The 14,455-nt window shown below is 44.6% G+C and overlaps 1 protein-coding gene across 3 annotated transcripts in view; it reads right to left on the bottom strand.

Moving 5' to 3' along the window:
• Positions 1–14,455, bottom strand: part of LIMS1 (LIM zinc finger domain containing 1) — a 72,012-nt gene that overhangs the window by 40,266 nt on the left and 17,291 nt on the right. Inside the window, exon 1 of one of the 3 annotated variants that reach the window (XM_081907457.1) lies at positions 7,581–7,704. The exons of the other annotated variants lie outside the window; for them this stretch is intronic. The gene's annotated coding sequence lies outside the window, so the exon portion shown is untranslated. Of the gene's footprint in view, positions 1–7,580; positions 7,705–14,455 lie in introns of those variants that run through there. 3 annotated transcript variants of the gene reach the window in all.

A 14,455-nucleotide genomic window follows, 5' to 3' on the forward strand; every position in this document is an offset into this window, starting at 1 on the left:
AAAGAGAACAAGTCATGTCCAAGGAATTTCCTTCCTGTACACAAAATTATGGTTCAAATTGGGTCTGTTTCTGGCCAAACTAGAAGGCTTCCTAATAATACTTCCCTATCCTCAGAGTATAGGGACGTGAGTGGCGCTGTGGGTTGTGCTTACAACAGGGTTAAAAACCACACAGCCTAGGGGTTCGAATCCGCATGACGGGGTGAACTCCCATTGCTCGGTCCCTGCTCCTGCCCACCTAGCAGTTTGAAAGCACGTCAAAGTGCAAGTAGATAAACAGGTACTGCTCCGACGGGAAGGTAAATGGCATTTCCATGCACTGCTCTGGTTCCCCAGAAGCGGCTTAGTCATGCTGGCCACATGACCTGGAAGCTGTACGCCAGCTCCCTGGGCCAGTAAAGAAAGGTGAGCTCCGCAACCTCAGAGTCGTCCGCAACTGGACCTAACGGTCAGGGGTACCTTTACCTTTATCCTCAGAGTAATTTCTGCATCTCTTAAGCTGCAGAAGGGAGTGACATGCAAAGAGTTGCTAGGCAGTTAATGAATTTAAGAAGGACATGCCTTTCAGCTTGTTTACCATGCAGGGAAGAGGTGGGAGCAAATACTCATTTGTTGTAACTAAGATTTTACCTAGGTCTGTGCTGGAAAACAAGAGTTACTTCTCTCCCTCTGCAAGGCAAAACAAACAAACAAAACAAAGCACAAAACGTGTACCACTTGGCTGTGCCCAAGGAAATAGTGATTCAGCAAACAAATTAGCCTAGCACACCTAGTCAGTGTAGGCTACTTCCCTATTTATAGAAAACACTGTATGATCACACGTCAGCATATAATTTTAATAAAAGGCACCGGCAGGATGCAGTGGTCAGTAAATATTTTTTTTTACCACAAAGCTAGGAAAGCAGGTAGGAGGGAAAAAAGAGAAGGAAACTCCCAGTGCTTGAATGAAGATTTATTTCAGGCCTGACACATTTTAGAACAATCCCTCTAAGGGGGGGGGGTACTATAAAAATACAAATAATACATATGTAAACAAGAAATTGCAGTAGTGAAATAGGTTCTCATTGACTCATACTGGATGAATCTGAAACGGAATTGTCAAATTACTTAAAAGAATCCCTCCCCCCCCCGCCCACAAAAAAACCCAACAACTTAGAATACATTTTAAGAAAGCAAGGCAAGTACAAGCAGAAGCATGTGAGAAGTAGAATGGCAGCAGCACCCTCCTGCCAGTACCGTGTTTGAGATTGGAGGAGGAACAGGTTGGCAGTAGCATCCTGATGGGCTGCAGCCACCAACCCAGGGCTCCCCCAGCTTCACCCCACCACCACTGAAGTGCCACTGCCACTCTGTCCTCCTCATGTGCCACACCTGGCAAGGATTACATCTCCAAGTGGCCTACTGGAAAGACCAGTTGACACAGACCTTAGTCCACCTTCTCTCCTCTTGTTACCCTGGGTAAAGAACTCAGGAGCCCAGAGGCCTCTAATAACTTCCATCTATTGTCCGATCTCCCATTTGACCCAAATTAAATCACCATTGGGAAGGGCTCAGATATGTCCAATGTGGTGGGTATGGGAAGGAAGAAATGTGTCCCGTTGAAATTATTTTACAGTGGTACCTGGGGTTACAGACACTTCAGGTTACAGAGTCTGCTAACCCAGAAATAGTACCTCGGGTTAAGAACTTTGCTTCAGGATGAGAACAGAAATTGCACGGCGGCAGTGCAGTGGCAGCTAGAGGCCCCATTAGCTAAAGTGGTGCTTCAGGTTAAGAACAATTTCAGGTTAAGAATGGACCTCCAGAACGAATTAAGTTCTTAACCCGAGGTACCACTGTACTACCATTAGCCAAATCTCTAGAGATGACAGCATTGGTGTGTGGCAAAACAAACAAAAACAAAACAATACAAAACAAAACAAAAAAAACATCCCAGGGTAAAAACAGTAACTACAGAATACCCTGTCATAGTTTTCATTGTACAGTCGTACTTCAGAAGTCAAACGGAATCCGTTCCGGAAGTCCATTCGACTTCCAAAGCATTCAACCTCCAAATCGCAGCTTCCGATTGGCTGCAGGCAATTGGAAGCTGCAGAAAGCCCGTCAGATGTTCGGCTTCCAAAAAAAGTTTGAAAACTGGAAGAGTCACTTCCGGTTTTCAATCGTTTGGGAGCCAAGACGTCTGAGTTCCAGGGTGTTGGACAACCAAGGTACAACTTATGCTCCAGCGTAGCCTAATCTGAAAGACCCAACCTTTTGTCCTTATCTGGCTCTCATATTCAGGACAGTTAGAGAATACACACTAGAGATATATTTCCACCCTTGCACGTCAACTGTTGTATTAGGACACTATCCTGGCTGTAAACAGGGACTTTCCCTCCAGGTAACGTAGGAATTTATTTTTAAAAAGATTTATAGACCGCTTAATAATAAAACTCTCCAAGCAGCATAGACAATATCATTAATAATTTTTAAAAAAGCAAAAATACACAGAATGGTCCAAACACAAGTACAGTGGTACCTTGGGTTACATACGCTTCAGGTTACATACGCTTCAGGTTACATACTCCGCTAACCCAGAAACAGTGCTTCAGGTTAAGAACTTTGCTTCAGGATGAGAACAGAAATCGTGCTCTGGCGGCGCGGCAGCAGCAGGAGGCCCCATTAGCTAAAGTGGTGCTTCAGGTTAAGAACAGTTTCAGGTTAAGAACGGACCTCCGGAACGAATTAAGTACTTAACCTGAGCTACCACTGTATAGATAAGGTAATTATTAATAAAACACAACAACAAAATCAGCAAAAGGCTTCAAAACAAAGATTAACTAAATTTGGTTCTCATATTGGAGATTTCTCATTTCAAGCTGCTGTATTTCTTCCTTACGGTTGTAGACTAACAGGCTACCTGCATGTTATACTCTAACATATGTTATAATGCCCTGGCATAGTGTCTATGGTTGTTTTTTTTTAACCCAGTCTCTTTTGGAAAGAGAAATATAGAGCAGGGCGTGGTGAGAGAGGGGAATTTAGAGCAGAGATGTCCGTAGGGTGTGGTGAAACTGAACCATTTCCCCACTCCAAATCACCCTCTCATATGACTTCCTCTCCCTTGCGTGGTTCAAAAACCCATGTTTGCCAAAAGACTACTGGAAATTCTACTTCCCTTATAGCAGTGCACATAAATTCTCCCATGTGACTTCTACGCTAGAACTATAACTGAATAGGATTTTACCACTGCATAAAGCGTGGGTAAGCAAACTAAGGCCCAGGGGCCGAATCCGGCCCAATCGCCTTCTAAATCTGGCCTGCAGATGGTCCGGGAATCAGCCTGTTTTTACATGAGTAGAATGTGTCCTTTTATTTAAAATGCATCTCTGGGTTATTTGTGGGGCCTGCCTGGTGTTTGTACATGAGTAGAATGTGTGCTTTTATTTAAAACGCATCTCTGGGTTTTTTGTGGGGCATAGGAATTTGTTCATACCCCACCCCATAATATAGCCCGCCCCCCCAAAAGGTCTGAGGGACAGTGGACTGGCCCCCTACTGAAAAACTTTGCTGACCCCTGGCATAAAGGTTGGACACAGATGCGGACACCAGCCCACCAAGGTTTGTTTTACTTGAAATAAAAGCTCATACTGTTACCTATCAGGCAATCAGTTTTGCAACATCTCCCTCTGCTGATAGACTGCCTAATGTGCTGTCTTTCTATGTCAACGTTGTATATACTGTATCCTCTGGTTATTCAACACATTCGTCCAATTTGCTTCCTTTCTTATTCTCACCAGCCTGTATAAAACCTTGCATGTTGGTCATCTTTGAATAAAGTTTTATTTCATGTGTACATTTAGGAACTGGCCAGCAGAGACCTTCCCTATTTCTACTGCTCTTTTTATAAAGATAATGTTGTTTAGTATTAGACAACCTTAATTTTAACTCTGACAGGTTGAGGGAAGGAGGAATACGGACTAACTAAGAGATTCACTCGCTCACAGAACTACTATTTCTGCATACCAGGGAACAAGGGAAGATGTAAGCCATTTCCCTCCTCAAATTAAAATTTGCTGACTTTCTTTCTAGCTTAGATCTGCATGCGAGCCCTGCCAGGGACAGATACATTTATAAATTAATAGCTATCTATAAGATATCTTACACACTTTAAAGTCCCAGGAAGGGTGGCAGCAATATAAGCAGACCATTTTTATTGCACTTAGTGCAATTTTATATGCAGAACACACCTCCTTGCTGTATTTTTTAAAATGAAAATACAGTTTATAAATATTTGCATAAACAAAATAAAAACAAGAAAAAGAGTTTACAGTGGTGCCTCGCAAGACGAAATTAATTCGTTCCGCAAGTCTCTTCGTCTTGCGGTTTTTTCGTCTTGCGATGCACGGTTTCCCATAGGAATGCATTGAAAATCAATTAATGCGTTCCTAGGGAAACCGCCTTCAGACCAGGTCCGGGGACAGTCTGTCCCCGGACCTCTTCTGAAGGCTGGGGGGCGCGGGCTTCGCAGCAGCGCTACGAAGCCCGGCGGCTGGGGCAGGTGTTCCCGCCCCCCCCTGCTTCGGAGCAGCGTTCCGAAGCGGGGTGGCTGGGGCAGGTGTTCCCGCCCCCCGCCCGGCTTCGCAGCAGCGCTACGAAGCCCAGCGGCTGGGGCAGGTGTCCGGGATCTCTTTTGAAGCAAGCGGCTGCGGAGAGAAGCGATCTCCCCGCAGCCGCTTGCTTCAAAAGAGGTCCGGGATCTCTTTTGAAGCAAGCGGCTGCGGAGAGACGCGATCTCCCCGCAGCCGCTTGCTTCAAAAGAGGTCCGGGATCTCTTTTGAAGCAAGCGGCTGCGAAGAGACGCGATCTCCCGCAGCCGCTTGCTTCAAAAGAGGTCCGGGATCTCTTTTGAAGCAAGCGGCTGCGGAGAGAAGCGATCTCCCCGCAGCCGCTTGCTTCAAAAGAGGTCCGGGATCTCTTTTGAAGCAAGCGGCTGCGAAGAGACGCGATCTCCCGCAGCCGCTTGCTTCAAAAGAGGTCCGGGATCTCTTTTGAAGCAAGCGGCTGCGGAGAGAAGCGATCTCCCCGCAGCCGCTTGCTTCAAAAGAGGTCCGGGATCTCTTTTGAAGCAAGCGGCTGCGGAGAGAAGCGATCTCCCCGCAGCCGCTTGCTTCAAAAGAGGTCCGGGATCTCTTTTGAAGCAAGCGGCTGCGGAGAGACGCGATCTCCCCGCAGCCGCTTGCTTCAAAAGAGGTCCGGGATCTCTTTTGAAGCAAGCGGCTGCGAAGAGACGCGATCTCCCCGCAGCCGCTTGCTTCAAAAGAGGTCCGGGGGCAGCGGGAAGAGCTGCCCCCGGACCTCTTTTGAAGCAAGGGGCGGTGGGGAGAAGCGATCTCCCCGCCGCCTCTTGCTTCAAAAGAGAAGACCCGCTGTCCCCGGGGCAAGCTTCGTTTTGCGAAGCAAGCCCATAGGGAAATTCGTCTTGCGAGACAACTCGAAAACGAAAAAACCTTTCGTTTTGCGAGTTTTTCGTCTCGCGAGGCGTTCGTCTTGCGGGGTACCACTGTATATACAATTATAAAAAAACAAGTTTAACATATACAAGCAAGAACAATACAGTAGAGATTAAACAAATTAATCTCCCATCATCCCTGACCATTGGGCATGCTGGCTGGGGCTGCTGGGGGGAGTTGCAGTCCTGCCACATTTTCTAGGTGGCCACAGGTTCTCATCCCTGATCCAAAAGGCTCCTGCACTAACAAAGGGAGACTTTTCGCACTGTTATAATGATTTACGTTTGCAGTACCGAGGGGCAGAGAGGCTGCTTTGTTGGTCTACGTTTACTCATCTCCCCAAGAGTAAATTTGAGAGAAAGACTGGTCTATTTTGTTTAATGTAAACAACATTCTCTATCCCTTTGGGTGAAATGGGGAGCGATTCTTCCTAGGACAGATGAGGGGCCTGGGAAGGTTATAGCAGGAAAGTCAAAAGGACACTACTCAGCTGTAAATCCAAAGCAGAGGGCAGCAGTGGAGGAGCTCTTGGAAACCCAAAATTGTCTCTTTGGTAGGGCTCTGTTCCTTACTGCTCAATTTAGGACAAGACCTAAGAGAAGTTTTATAAAATATTCACAAGCAAGGACAACACCCTTCTTGCAATAGATGAAAAGTGTAGATGTGTGGTTTGTTTGAAAAAGTCATTGTAAGCAACAACTGCCTAGCAAAAAAGGATTAAAACAGTAACACAGAGCCAAGGGTGGAAGAAAGTTATTTTCAACAGCACGGAAAAGCCATTTTTTTTTATTCTCATAAAAATAAGAATTTATGCCCTTTTGCAATTGCTCCAGGAAAGGACTTTCTTCCACTTCACAAGCTGCTGCCTGTGAGAATTTATCTTAGCGGTAAGTCCCTACTGTCCTGAATCTGCTGTGTCCTCAAAGTCACAAGGAAATTACACTAAACTTACACTAAAAGTTCCACCGAAGTTACAGTGACTTAAACACACGTATCTGTGGGCACAAGATTATTTCAAGCAGTACGAGAGAAAAGCCCAAACTGGCTTCCTAGAAGAAGCAACCCACGCTGCTGAAATAATCATGCATATATGGCATGACTCAGAAGCTTAGAGTGGACAGTGACTCAGATGCCCAGGGTGGGTAGCACATCCCCAATGCCTGCAGTAGTTTTGAATATGGTTTTTTTTAAAAAAATAATTAAAATAACTTCGGAAGTACATGGGGGAGAAAAGCATGTGTCCATATATCAGCGCATGCAGCCCTTAAAAAAAAAGAACTACACCGAAAAGCAGTGCATAGATACTTCTCCAAATCCCGCTCTGTGAAAAACAGCCAGTTTTAGTTTTCTTTATTATTGAAACTGAATAAACTTGTGCGGGACTAGAAAGGGCTGTACAGTGGTACCTCAGGTTACAGACTCTGCTAACCCAGAAATAGTACCTCAGGTTAAGAACTTTACCTCAGGATGAGAACAGAAATTGCGCGGAGGGAGCAGGAGGCCCCATTAGCTAAAGTGGTACCTCAGGTTAAGAACAGTTTCAGGTTAAGAACGGACCTCCAGAACGAATTAAGTTCTTAACATGAGGTACCACTTTACACAGAACTTAATGCTACCCTAACAGCATCTTCTGTTCCCCCAACTCCCAATTGCATTTGTAGTTATCAACACACCACTGGCTGAATGGAAGCCCATGGCCAGCATGGTGTGGAAGGGAATGTAAATACCATTGCTCTTCAGAAGTGAAGGCCTATGGGCAGCCCAAGTAATCCCAACCCCCCAAGTTATGCTGCAAACTGAATAATATTCCTAAGCGACACAAGATCCAACAAAAGCAGTTCAACAGCTCCCTTTCCAGTCCCCAAAGGGCTTAACGGCAGCAAGTCTCTCAAATGGGACATTATTCAGCTAGTCTCACTTCTCTCTAGAACTGTGTGCCTGTGTAGCCGCATTAATGGTTATTTCTGAAATTACTAAACGACACCCCAGCCATGCAAACCAATTTAGCTTACAAGTACAGAGTTTGCAAGCAAACTGATGGCACCCCTGAATGAAAAGAAATAATTAAAATGCGACAATACTCACGCTGTCGCTCTGCCAGCAGCACAATATCTGTTGAATGGACCAATGCCACATATAGTTTCGTGCCGAATATTCTGTGTTCCACAGCTTCTCTGTGGTCATTACTGGCAGTGGTGATAAAAGGCAGCATGACTTGACAAACCACTTCCTTTTTTTTTTTTTTAAACGTGGATATGCATTGAAAGCTTCTTTACTTAAAAGAAAGATGCAAAATATGTCTATTGTAGTATTGGAAACGTTTGAAACTTTAGTTTCAAACCCCGTGTCCAGAGCAAAAGAAAGTCTCCTCCTCCACGAAAATGGGCCTTTTGTTTCTCTCTACACTCAAAAAAAAACCTCCCCCACCAACCAAAATTATATTTTAAAACACACCAAATGGAAATTGCAGAATGCACAAAAATGTCTTAATTTCCTACAAAAGCGACACAAAATTTTTGGTGCCAAAGCTATCCAATCATTAGAAGCGCTGGGAAAGGCAGCAATATTTTTTCTATCACAGGGTTTTATGGGCTTTTCCTTTCAGTAATAATAAATAATAATAATAATAATAATAATAATAATAATAATAATAATAATAATAATTTATTTATATCCCACCCATCTGACTGGATTTCCTCAGCCACTCTGGGTGGCTCCCAACAGAATATTAAAAACACAATAAAACATCAACCATTAAAAACATTAAACAGGGCTGCCTTCAGATGTCTGCTAAAAGTCAGATATTTGTTTATTTCCTTGACATCTGATGGAAGGGAGTTTCACAGGGTGGGCGCCACTACTGAGAAGGCCCTTTGCCTGGTTCCCTGTAACCTCACGTCTTGCAGGGAGGGAACCGCCAGAAGGCCCTCGGAGCTGGACGTCAGTGTCTGGGCTGAACGATGGGGGTGGAAACGCTCCTTCGGGTATACTGGGCCAAGGCCGTTTAGGGCTTTAAAGGTCAGCACCAACACTGTGAATTGTGCTTGGAAACGTTTGCCTCCTTCTTCATATTCTTGCTTGGAGATCCACATCTTGTACATAAGAACTTCATGTACAGCAGCCACTCTAAGTTCCTTGAAGATGTTGTTACGTAAAATAAACAGTGACAAAAGGACCCCCTGGACCTGAAGTGGTAGTGGCTTCTGTAATATGGCAGAAGGAACCAAAGCCCCAAAGGGGGGGGGAGCCAAGGTCAGATCCACTGAAGCCACATGTGACCCAGAAGCCCCAAACGTAGGTCTGGGTGGATGTTCTCATATCTTAAGTCCCCTACATCTTTTGCAATGAAGGGGGCACATTTCCTTTGACTATGCATTGCAGCTGAGTGACACGGCATTTTTTTTTTAGTCCACTCCTCAGAATATCCCATCAAGACTAATTTTTGAGATTGACCAAGTGGAGGAAACCAATATCCACAAGGCTATTTTCTATCAGATATTTCATTATGAGAAGATCCCAAAGACAACTTTCTACAGGTGAGAGCTGGTGGTTATACATCAAATATATGACCTATAGTTTGATGGTGATTTTGAAGGGATCCCTTGTAAGAATTATGACAATTCAGAAGGATCCATCAGTTTCTTCCCCTCTTATCTCCCTCCCCAGTGACTCTGTTTTCCTTCCTCTAGTCTCCCAGATAACCCCTCTCTCCCTCTCTTTCTCCACTCTTGGTTATTCTGCTTTCTGCTCAGGTGCAGATATGAGTCTTGAAAACCACAGAGCTGAAAGAGGATATGGAAAAGAGCAACAGTCTTCCCACTTCCTCTTCCAGCTCTATGTTATTTTCAAGGAGAGGGGGAGAGAGGGTAACAACAGTCTTGAAAAAGGCAGCAGTGGCTGGAGAGCATTCGAGGCATCTGGGAAAGTCCCTGCACTACTGCAAGCATAGGACCATGTTGGCAACACCAAAACACAACAATTATAGTGTCACTCCTCCGTAAGGTCCTTCATAGATCATGCTTCTGCTGGATTTCACAGCAGAAATGTCATTTTTAAAATTTAAGATTATGAGGTGCTTTAAAGGGTTAGGGGGTTTTTTTTAGGTGGAGGAAGCAGGGAATGTGTTTATTTGTTAAATTAGTTAAAAAGCTTGCTTTTTGAATTGCATTGCTCTTCTACCCTCAGAATACTGTAACAAAGTTAACTGAATATAAATTAAATAGGGACTTGAACAGTCCCTCAATGAAAACACTCAATACTTTTAAAATCTTTGGGCATGATGCAGCTTTTAAAAACATATCATATAATCCTATTAGTTTTCATGAGATAATTAATTATATGCTTTTCACTTTTGATATCAGCAAGACTAAAAGCAGCCTTACTTTGGTCGCATTCCCCACATAATTCATAAGATGCAATTTTACAAACATGCTACCTATTAAAAGCCTATTCCTTTAAAATACAAAGTTCTGTTGTGCCTAAACTTCATAAGCCAGCCCCATTCTCATTGTTTCAACAGAAGCAGGCAGAAAAGACAGGATGTTGCTTCACGATGACACTAAAAAAAATTGTGGTTTCAAGGAAAATGAAGGCAAACTTACACTGCAAGGCAACTAGGGCACCAGTGCCGTTAAATTTTATTTATTATTAATTTTTACCCACCCTGTCTGGAGCAAGTTCTGCAAAGCTTCATAGGTGGCAGCCTTCAAGCCATTTGCTTTGGAGTCACCCTTAAAGCCAGTGGAATAATCAGTAAGAAGTTCAAGGATCACAGTGCTGATTATGTAGACTAACAAAGTCAAGCTCTCCGAGACTGGTTTTGCCATATGAGACAGGAAAGGGCAAATATTTAGCCTGGTAAGACAGTACAAAGTCCGGCTGCCTCAACTCTGTCTCAGAATATCTCTTTGCCAAAAATGCACGAATGAAGCAGCTTGCACAGGGCATATTGGCATTGCTATGTTGGCTTAAGGCAGGTGTGGGAAACCTTTAGCCCTGCAGATGTTGCTGAACTACAATTCCCATAATCCACGGCCTGTCATGATGCCTGTGGTGGTTGGAAAAGAACTCCCCAAGTTTTCTCAACGGAAAGGCATTAACCTTGGACACAGATGCATTAAACACCTGTGCTTGCTTTTGTCTAAGCTACTTGCTCACTCAAAAGATGCCAGAGGTCCAGCCTTGGAAATTGCCTGCCCCCCACCACATGAGTTCCAGCATCAGACCAGAACACAGCATAGCCTGAAGCAGAACCCAAAGGAGAACTCTAGCAACTTGTGGTTTTCACCTCAGGAGTTCCCTCTGCTGAAGAGACAAGCCACCAATCAACTGAAAAAGCAGCTTGTTTCTTCTGCAGCAAGGCCTTATGCAGCAAACACGGGCTCTCACTCGCGTCTCTTTTCCTTATAACAGGAGTCTATCAAAACATCGTTCTGAGAACTGGAAAGAGCCGTATTTCGCAACACCATCCCTCAATTATATGCTTGGCTACGCTAGCATATTTCTTCTCGGTAAAGACATCGTCCTCTTACTCAACCTATGCAGGAAATTTTCTTTGCCTTAAGGACATGAATTCCTGTCCTTATCACCCAGAGAAGGGTGAGGCCACATAGTTAGCCACCACTTGAATAAAAATGGTTTGCTTTATTTTAACGACGGGACACAGATGGCGCTGTGGGTTAAAGCCTCAGCGCCTAGGACTTGCTGATCGAAAGGTCGGCGGTTCGAATCCCTGCTGCGGGGTGCGCTCCCGCTGCTCGGTCCCAGCGCCTGCCAACCTAGCAGTTCGAAAGCACCTCCGGGTGCAAGTAGATAAATAGGGACCGCTTACCAGCGGGAAGGTAAACGGCGTTTCCGTGTGCAGCTCTGGCTCGCCAGAGCAGCGATGTCACACTGGCCATGTGACCCAGAAGTGTCTCCGGACAGCGCTGGCCCCTGGCCTCTTAAGTGAGATGGGCGCACAACCCCAGAGTCTGTCAAGACTGGCCCGTACGGGCAGGGGTACCTTTACCTTTACCTTATTTTAACACTCTTTCGGAGCGCTGTACTGCTGAAATACTTTTAAGCCATCCAAAATGTCACCTGCAAGAGCTGTGCTGAGGATGCAAACTGGTGTGGTGGTAGAGATTTAGACACACAAAGTCATGCGTCTCATTTGGGTGCCATGATGTGGCTGGCAGGGGAATGCTTGACAAAGCTCCGCTACTACCACTACAATATACATTTCAGCATGAGGAATCTCACATCAACTGCATACTTTTGATTGTGTGGCCAGCCCAGTCTGTGCTATCTTCTGCACATTTGCTGAAGAGCTCTGAGTATGTAGGTTATAAGGATTGCCCTACTATAGAACTTCCTCTTTGTTATGAAATATAGCATCTTTTACAGCCCATAAACACATGCAGATGATGAGCAGATAGCGCTCAGAGGTCAACAGGAAAAAGATTTGTACAGAATCTTGGGAGAAAGCCACTTGTCTGGCAAGATAGGCAAGGGCCAATTCTTACTTTACTTTTCGTAAAAAATAAAATTCAGATGTGAAAGGCACTCCTCCCTTTTAAAAGCTTCCCTTGGAAGCAATAGCCTGATCCTTTCTCAGAAGTTACTCCTGAGTTTCTAAAAGAGATACGTGGCCAATTCTAACACAGATTTCCCCTCCCAATATATTTGAATATTTTGTACTACTGAGGTACATACGCCCAAGAATGAAAGGGAAAGTGAGAATCACCCGGAGGTATGGTAAGACATGGCTGCAACAAAGCTCTCTTTCCACAGGTACAGGTAAAATACCGTATTTTTCACCCTATAGGACACACTCCCCCCCCCCCAAAAATGAAGGGGAAATGTGTGTGCGTCCTATGGGGCGAATGCAGGCTTTCGCTGAAGTCTGGAGAGCGAGACCCGACCCCTCTCGCTCTCCAGGCTTCAGGGAGCTATCCGCAAGCCTTAGGAGCCCGTGGGAGTTCCCGCCAGGCTCCCTAGGCCTGTGGATAGCAGCCTGCATCCCGAAGCCTGGGGCACACTGAACTCAGTGCGCCCCAGGCTTCGCGCAGCTCTCTGCAAGCCGTGGGAGCCCTGCGCAAAGATCTCCCACGGCTTGCAGAGAGCTGCCTGCATCCCGAAGCCTGGGGCACACTGAGCTCAGCGCGCCCCAGGCTTTGGGCAGATATCCGCAAGCCTGGGGAGACCGGCGCGACTTCCCACCAGGCTCCCTAGGCTTGCGGATAGCAGCCTGTTCTGGGGGCTGGGGTCGGGGGAAGCTCGGGCTTCCCCCGCCCCAGTCCAGTGCCTGGGGGAAAAATAATAATTTCACCCCCTTTATTTCCCCCCCAAAAAACTAGGTGCGCCCTATGGGGTGAAAAATATGGTAATCTGTGATGCCAGATAGATCCACTTTTACTGTAGCTTCCACAATCCTGCCACTGGGTGCCATCACAGCAGAAGCTATGAAAAGGAATGCAACGGAAACAGACCTGACTGAGAATGTCACAGGTCTCTGATGGCATCTTAAGGTCTGGTGAATCAACAAGCATAATATGTGTTCCTCAGATCATGGCCTAGTCAATTCCATGCCACACAAATGCTATCTGTTTATCATATATCAACAACAGCTCTCTGAGGCAGATTAAAGCCTTGGTATTTCGTAATGAACCAGCTGCATTCAGAAACACGGCTGAAGTCTACAAGAACTTAGAAATCTTATCTACTTCCTGTGTATATTTCTAAATTCCCTTTGAAACTGTGTTACGAGGCACAAAGCTGTAGATCGCTTATTTGCACTTTTGCAAATGTAGAGGATAAAACAAAAGACTCATACATTCAAAAAGCATTATGTTCAGGGACATACTTCCTGTTATCACCTTTTAGTTCTAGTCTAAAAGGAAAATACTGTAAACGCTTTCAAAAGATGCAAATGTAAATTAAAGCTGACTAACCTTACAAAATACAAAGAGCAATGAATCTAGACATCAAACTGTATGGAATGAATTAAATGCTAATTGATTAAGACACTACCTGCATTGACTGCAACTATATGCATTTGTTGAATAGCCAAGTTTTGCATGTGGCTCAGAATTAGCATCTCTTCTATAGGCCTGGGAATTTTAAGATTATAACCTTGCTAAATGGGAAGCAAGCATAATGAATGTCATGCTAGTTTGTAATATCTGTCAATAACATGTGTGTCGTAAGCGCTAAATGTATATTATAACAGATATACATTAATAACTTGTATATTCCGTAATGATGAGTGGTATCTGCAACCATCTTCCTGTTCTGCCTTAACGATTCGAAAGGTTGCAGAATCTATCTGTTACAAAGAGACGTTAGCCAGGCCAAAGACACTGTCTTACCTGTTGTGTGAAGAATGCGTATCATATTGGCCTCATTGCTAAAGTCTGGTCAGGCTCAATTTCCCCTTTTTAATTGCCATCCCTGGAAAGTGGCAATTTCCAGGCAGTTTATACATTCCATTCTTTTGTCGAATCCTATTTTGCTCAGGTCAGAAATAAGATATCGTTCATGACTTATTCAGAGCATGTTCAATCCATAACCAGCTGCCCAGTGGTGCCAAATTCTGATGCTGGGCCTGAGGTTACAGTTGGCTTTCTTACATGCGAGTATCTGTGTAGAAAATTGTTATGTGTGAGTAGCAATGAGCTTCTCTGAGGTCAAACGGGGCAGCAGATCTCTACATCAAAACAAGGAAAACCTATTACTTCTTGCTAGCACTTCTCTCTCCAGCAGATGGAACCAGAGGTCTATCATATCTGTTGCCTTTATACTATTTCAGAAATTTAGTCTGCAATCTTAAACACACTTGCTAGAGTGTAAATCTCACTGAATGGGGCTTGCTTCTGAATTTACATGCTTAAGATCATGCTATCTAATAATCTGATTCTCAAATCTGGGTCCCTTTTTTATTTTCGCCTTGCAGTTCTTCAAGGTAAAGGTAAAGGTAA

The sequence above is a fragment of the Podarcis melisellensis genome (genome assembly GCF_964234715.1).
Source record: "Podarcis melisellensis genome assembly, chromosome: 4".
Classification (NCBI taxonomy): domain Eukaryota; kingdom Metazoa; phylum Chordata; class Lepidosauria; order Squamata; family Lacertidae; genus Podarcis; species Podarcis melisellensis.